This window comes from Daphnia magna, unplaced genomic scaffold (assembly GCF_020631705.1).
Source record: "Daphnia magna isolate NIES unplaced genomic scaffold, ASM2063170v1.1 Dm_contigs431, whole genome shotgun sequence".
Lineage (NCBI taxonomy): Eukaryota > Metazoa > Arthropoda > Branchiopoda > Diplostraca > Daphniidae > Daphnia > Daphnia magna.
The window spans coordinates 11,659-19,370 of NW_025533319.1; the positions used below are offsets into that span (position 1 = coordinate 11,659).

At 41.2% G+C, this 7,712-nt stretch overlaps 1 long non-coding RNA gene across 1 annotated transcript; it reads left to right on the forward strand.

Moving 5' to 3' along the window:
- The first annotated feature begins 3,113 nt into the window (after positions 1-3,113).
- LOC123468775 lies at positions 3,114-4,690 on the forward strand. Its single transcript, XR_006642362.1, has 4 exons — positions 3,114-3,226; positions 3,886-4,193; positions 4,276-4,349; positions 4,407-4,690. It is a non-coding gene; the product is annotated as an uncharacterized LOC123468775 (long non-coding RNA).
- The last annotated feature ends 3,022 nt before the right edge of the window (positions 4,691-7,712 follow it).

Below are 7,712 nucleotides of genomic sequence, written 5' to 3' on the forward strand. Positions count from 1 at the left end.
GGAAAACAGACACGAAAATGGAGACGATTGGAAATACAATTCAGGTAGGCACTTACGGAAACAGGTAGTCAGAGAAACACTTGTAGAGAAAACACTAAGGCAAGTTAAATGTCGAACTAGTGTTGTAGAAGGCAACTGAACATTTAGCGAGCTGCTAGCTGTCTGATCTTTCTTAGATTTTGAGTTCACCATGAAACCTCGCATCTCGTCAAAGTGGCGTGATGCTGTTGACGTGTCGCTATGTCGCGCGTGGAGCCAATCAGAAGGTGTTTGTTTAATGGCTTGATTGGCGTCGCGCGTGCGACCAATCAAACGGATGTTTATTTAATTGCGTGATATGCATCGCACGTGTAACCAATCACGGAAGTTTGTTTAGTGGTGTGATAATGCATCGCACGAGTGAGTCAGACAGCAGGTGTTCAATTGGGTCAACGCTAAGATGTCTATGACAAATGGTTACTATGCGGATTACGATATTCGAATAATATGCAAAAGAAGAGTAAATGCAAGAGAGTAAAATGTAGAAATAATTATATACCAAGGAAGAGTAAACATAATATTATAAGAATGCGGGTGTCATAAGATGTATTTGTAGGCCTTCGTTACATCGCTCCGGGCGGCGTAGGATTACGTCCCGTAATCAGACTTCATGTTCGTGGTAAGAAGTTTTAACTTCTTTAATCGGAGGACAGCAAATACCGAAGAGGCCAAGACAGCAACAAATGCGTAAGACGATGAGGACAAGGATGAAGATGACGGTGACGACCAAGGAGATTATGATGACCTCCCACCAGCTGGTATATCTCTCGACTCCTGCTGCTGTCAGTAGAACATCAGCTGCATGAGGACGATGATTCAATGGAAAATCAGCAGGTGCTTGTTCATTCATTGCGGCTACGATGTCAGCTACAACGTTCATGTGGTTGAGTAAATTATCGTTATAAGCTGGATTGCTGCGATGGTCATAGTCGAAGGCTTTCACGTCTTCATAGCGGAAGGAATGAGCCAATGTACGCTCCGGCAGTACCATATTCGGGTCGATCCTTTTCCAAGTGTTGTTGCGGAAGGCGTAAGGTTTATCGTTGAAATTGACGAAACCATTCGTCCAATAGCATGGGGAAAATTTCACTAATTCCCAGCCATCGAGATTAATGGTATAACTGTTAAATTTCGGTTGTGGTCCACATGGTGTGATCACGGTTTCAAATGTGGCATTCACAGCTTTACACCGAATCACTACGGCGGTTTGTCCAAAAGCTTGCAATTTTGCACACCGAGGTAATTTCAATAATGAAGCGGCGAGCCAACCATTATATTGGGCGGTGATAATTGCTCGTTCATTTTTAGCTTTGCGAACATCACACTCAATTGTCTGTAACATACGCGCTAATTCATTATCACGATCAATAGCACGATCTTGAATATATTGTTTATTGGCCAATTTATCCAAATCGGGGTCACTAGATGGCGAGGTGGTTTCAACAGAGACGCTTGGTTGGGCCTTCTCCTTGATGGAAGCCGACTCGGCGGTGAGTGATAGAGATTTATCGACGAAAGGCCACGTTACCAAAACTAAATTTGATTGGCCGACGATTTTAAAAGTCGTTGTTCGGTTGTTGCAACTTCGATGATTGGGGTCGCAGGGTGGTTGAAGAGTCAAATGAAAATCTAGTTGACGGTCGTCGTCCAAGAGGCGGAAATATTTTTCATTTGTTGTCTTCGTCATAAGATTTCCGATTCCAGATTCAACTGTACGTAATTCGTGTTGAATCTTATGGGTGTATGTCGTATCCCAAACCAAAGTTAGATGGTTGTGAGACAAGGTACCGGCGGTTGCGGCAGCTTTTCCGATCGCCGTTGGAAAATCTTCATCTTCCATTTGTTGAAACAATTGTACTTGTTCAAGCGCACAATTCAGAATTTCCGAATCGACGGTTCGCATCCAGTAACCGTCAGATCGAGGTTCATGCGAAAATACATACTTCTCATCCGAAAGAGTCATTTCATAACCTTCACACTTTTTAGTGTTAATCATTTTATAGCACTCAGAAGCCGTTGTGTCTATAGGAATCTTCTCAGGCACGATCACTGTTTGACCGAAAAAGTTCATAGTCACGCGGTGAACATTTCTCCATCTGGCACAAATAAAACCCGGAAATTTCACTGCGGCGCGTTCATCACTGTAGACAACATATCTCACTGGAACAGCACTCGTGGAATTCATTTTCGGCTTGCAATCAGCATCAGGAAATTGAATAATTCCCATATTCTTCGGTTCAGCGCAATCGCATACGGTTGTTTGGAATGCGCGTGCGCGTAGGTAGAGACACAGCAGTAGCAATAGTAACGGCATTGACGACATTACTACATGTAAAAATATATGGTAAATGACATAACACAAAAAAACAGTATACTGGCCAACTTAGTCTAAGTCATCATGTGGGTTTACTAAGCTAAGATAATCAAATATGGAAAAAGAAATAATGGAAGTAAACGTCAAAGTAAAAGAGAGAGAACAACAACAAAATAATTCTGACGGCTTTTGAAAGGTCAACGATTTCCCGTCGGCTTTTCATCGGCTACGCCACGGCAAAATAATAGAAAAATAGGGGGTGTCGTAATATAACAGTTTTTTACGGTAGAAGGACACAATATTTTTTGAATAAATTTATATCTTTGGAAAGAGGGGAAAGTGAGCTTAATTATCAAAAAGAAAGAATTGAAAAATATTGAATCATGTGGAAATGCTGACGAGAAAGAAACGTTTCAAAGTTTTACGGCGGAAAATTTTTTCTGCCGTGGAAGGTCACGCGCATATCTCGTTTTTTTCCTAAGTCCAATGCAGGGGAAAAGTACAAATGGGGGGAAGAAGCGGAGGGGAATAAAAATGGAATAGGGGGAGTAGAGAAAGTAGCCTACGGCAAAAAGGGAACTTAGAATATTTTCAATATTGCTGCGGCGGGGAAGCTGCAGTAGGGAAACGAAAGGGAAAGTGAAAAACTTAGCGTATGTTGGAGAGTGTAAGAATGGAATGCGCTAGCGGTGGCGCTGCTATATGTGTAGTGTATATGGGAAAAGTCTTTGAAGGGATAGTAAAGCTATAGAAAAGCATAGAAGGGAAGTGATATACAGTGGGACTTAGAAAAATTTTAGCTGTTTCGTTCGTGTACGGATCTCTAAGAGACGTGGGAGTTGTTGAATTCAAATGGAATACATTACTATCAAGGTTTTACTTATTTCCTTTTTTTCAATACTTTACTTTTTTTACTATTTCCAATGTTGTATTGCTACTGAATAAGAGTAACAGATGGACTTCTAATAAATTCTACTATTTCTTTCAAGTTTTTTTTTTTTTTTTTATAAATGTCTGCTACTTCTATCGTACAGAGTGAAATATGGGAAATTTTGCAATTTATGGGCCTAATCAGAGAGGGAACAACTCAAATGCAAATATTCCAAAGAACACAGAGACAAGAAGAAATAACAAATTATTTTATACTTGTTGGACACGAAGGTTGTTTTATGGTATCGTAACATAGTCTAGAGAAATATATTTTCTTTTTTTCCTCTATTTTCTTTGTCTTTTTTTTTTTTTTTTTTTTTGAGAGAGAACGCATGAAATTTTTGTGTTTGTTTGTTTGTTTGTTGTTTTTTTTTCCAGAATTTATTGTTCTCATTTGTCTTTGTTTGTTTGTTTGTTTTTTTTTCTTGTTTTGTTTCTTTTTTTTTTCTTTGGTATACCTTTCATTTGTTTTATTTTATTTTTTTTCTTTTTACTACTAATGGAGAGACTTACTTCTCTCTCTCTCTTCGTATGTTTTATTTATTATATTTTTTCGAGATGTCATAAAACAACCAATGTATTTCTACTTAATAACTACAAAGGGTACAACAAAAAAAAAAGAAAATCACGACGGCGACGTCATTGTGGAGACCGACGGGTGGTGGCTCGCGGCGACCCGTCTTCTTGTAGTGCTGCTCGGCGCCATCGTCGGATCAGCAGGTCGATCCTTCTGTGCCGCCAATGCAGGAACTCCCGAGAATCGGTGCTGGGAGCCGGTGAGTCGCGGTCGATGTCTGGATGATGTTGAGGTTCGCTCGTTGGTGTGGCAGGAGTTTGTGCTGGCATCCCAGCTCTTGCCCCGGGGACGGTAATTAGCAAGATGTCTCGTCCGCTTCCGTCTGGAACAAGGGTAACCAAACGGTTGGCGTTTGTTTGGCTGGTCATCTTCTTGAGTTTTTTTTTTGTTTTTTCGTTTACTTTCGGGTGTAAAGACGAGCGTGTGGTCTGTCTGAACGCTGGTTGTCAAGTTGCCGAGCAACGTGTTGTGTTTTCAATAGCAGCTTCGGTAAGCGGCTGAATTTCATTTATATTATTTCTCTGCGTAAGCTAAATGCTTTTGCAGGGTTGGAGGAAGTCGGTGAGGGTGTTAAAGAGCGTCGTGTTTCGTCGGCGAAAACTTTGCCTTCCCGCCAAGTGTCGTATTCTTTCGACGCATCGGATAGAGAAAGAAGATGGAAGGAAGATATGTGAAAGAAGAATATAGAAGAAATGGGGCGTATGGGAGCTACCACGGAGAAGAATAAGACCAATTTGTAAACCTAAACTGTATATAGTTATGCTTGAAAATCGAACAAATTCTACATGTACCGAAAAGGAATTGTATGCTTTATTACAGATTGTTTTTTTCTCTACTTTAGCTATTTCTTTATTTTATTTATTTATTTATTTATTAATCCCCTTGTTTTATATATATATACTCGAGACGAGGGTAATTATAAAAGTAAGGCAGCAAAAATGTTTCGACGGTTCGCTGCTGGTTCGGTTCGTTGGTGCGAACCGGTTTGGAGTAAATATTACTCCGGGTCACACTTCGTATGCTGACGGTGCGCCCGATTTTCCGAACCGCCAACCCATCATTGCCACTTTACTTCATATGTTGATATCTATATCCCCTTCCTATTTTATTTCTTGGTCTATCGATTTCTTTAACCCCTTTTCTGAAATAACGACTGTCATACGCAATTTCTCTTATATATTTTTTTTCTTTCTCAAGAGGGTAAAATTTATCGGTTACAAAAAGAAATGAGGGAAGAAAGAGTAATGGTGAAAGAAAAAGATAAGGTAAAGCAAGTGAATAAAATGTCATATAAGTCGACTCCAATCCCGTCGACGACTCCTTAAAGTCGGAAAGTTCCCTACTCGTCTCCTTCAAACTCTTGGCGCGAGCGCTTGTATGGGGCATCCCACGATGTAGCCCATCCATAGAGAGGGGGGTGACGACGTGCAGGATCGAGATCTAGGATCCTCTTCAACGTCACGATGGCTCCGCTCCAGTTGTCGTTGCGGATTTGTTCGGTCAGCCGGTTGGATAGGAGCGCGGTTTGGACCTCCAGGCCTCTCTCGTAACGGCGTCGCGCCCTATCCCAGGAGTCTCCGCCATCGGAGTCCGGAGAACGTGGCGTTTGCGCAGTAGGCTGAACATCCGGCTGCTGCGTTGGCACCCAGCTGAGGTCGACGGGTTGCACCTCAGGTGTGTTAGCGGGTACCTGCAGGCTGGGCTGTTGATCGGCAGTTAGACCCAAGTCGTCGAAAGCGGTGGTCTCCCAGGTCTGTGTCGGGACGGGTTGTTGGGCGTCCTCTGGTCCACTTTGGTGATTTGGCTCCATGACGGCAGTTGAAAAGCGTGATAGCTGGGATGAATAGATGAGCAGCGTTGAGGGAATCTGCGAAATACTTGGTGGTTTTCTCCATGTTATATAGTCGAGCGACTTCTGATGACATTGATGTCGCGAAGTAGGTATTATATTCTTTTCGCAATTCGCGTTATTGGACTCCGTCTCTGTAGCGAAGGGGCTTACTTCGATTGCGCTGTGGGCGTCCGGTGACATTAAATTGTCCCACTGCCTCTGTCGACACATCAGTCGTCGATTCTGTTGATGGACTTTTGTCCGAGTCATCTGTGGCGCGTGCGGTGTTGTCCTCGGTAATTGGAGGATGGTGACGCTGATCTGCGGCATCGGTGCATATTTCAGCGGATGGCAACTGATTTTCTGTATTTTGATGAGATGACACGGCGACGTCCTCTTGGCTTAATTTTCGTTGATCAATTTCTTGAGTCGGAAAATTAGTGTCAAATGGAAGGGCGTCACTGTCAAAGGTATCGTCTGAATTGTCACTGTCGGGTCCGATTTCATTTTCGAAGATATCGGTAGTCTGAGTCGCAATCGATTTGCGGAATCGATTTTCAAAATCCAATGAGTTTTCAATGGATGGACAATCTTCAGTCTTCCAAAGCATTGTTTCGTACAAAGGTTTCAAACGATTGACGTGGGTACGTTGGCATACATAGGAATTATCGGCTATATCTACTGTATTATTGGTATGTACTTTTACAACTCTATAAGGGCCTTTATATTTCGAAGTGAATTTCCTACTGTCACCTTCTTTAACTACACGAATATCTAATAAAACTCTATCTCCTACGACATATTTTCTTTCTTTCGCACGTTTATTATATTGTTCACGCTGACGATTCCGTGCTTTCTCGCTTTCTTCACGGACTCGCTGAAAGCTATAGCGCAATCGATCAGCTAAATTTCCTACATAGTCGGATACAGATTTAAAAGTTTGAGGGACAGCGTCTAAAAATTCATTAATGGGAAGATTAGGGTCTCTACCGTGAACTAAATAATAAGGGGTTTCAAGTGTCAAAGAGTGAACTGAACTACGATAAGCGAATAAAACATCGTCTAACATATTTTCCCAATTTGAATGTTCTCCGTCTTTCAATTCTTTTCTTAACATCGCGGTTAGTGTCCGATTAAATCTTTCTGTCTCGCCATTACTAGCGGGATTGTAGGCCGTTGTCAATCTTTGGTCAATTTTTAATTTCTTACAAAAATAACGGAACAATTTCGAGGTGAAATTCGTTCCACGATCGGAAATAATGGCTTTAGGCATACCATGTCTTACAATTATTGTTTTATATACACATTCTGCCGTGGTTTGGGCAGTTTGGTCTTTTAGAGCAACTGCTTCCACCCAGCGACTAAAATAATCAGTAATAACTAAAATATAACTATTTCCATTAGGCGAATCGGGAGTAATAGGGCCTAAAAAATCCATGCCTATTACTTGGAAAGGGGCTTTAGCAATTTCATGGGGGTGCAAAAGTGCTCTATATGTGGAAGAAGTGTTAGCTATACAAGTTTCACAAGCTTGACAATATTCTAAAATATCTTTTCTCATTGTCGGCCAATAATAATGATTTTTATCCTTCAAATACGTTTTATAAAAAGCTAAATGTCCACCCATCGGTGCGTCATGTAATTCATTTAGCAGTAAATGGCGAAGCGATAAGGGTAACACTACTTGACAATTCATTTCGTTACGCTTACTATTTTTGGAAGGCACTTCGTGGCGATAAAGTGTACCTTCTCTAATTTCAAAATATTCGATTTCTTTAGCCCATTCGGGTTTAGATTGGCCTTTTTCCTCATTGAGCTCTCCTTTCTCTAAATAATTTCTAATGGCTACACAAAGGTCGTCTTCTAGCTGTTTTCCACAAATTAATTTAATATTATTTGGTACTGGCTGAATACTAGCTACTTTCAATCGTGATAAACAATCAGCATTTTTATGAATACGTCCAGGCCTATACTTTAATTCATAATTTGTAGCAGCTAATAGTATAGCCCATCTACCTAAC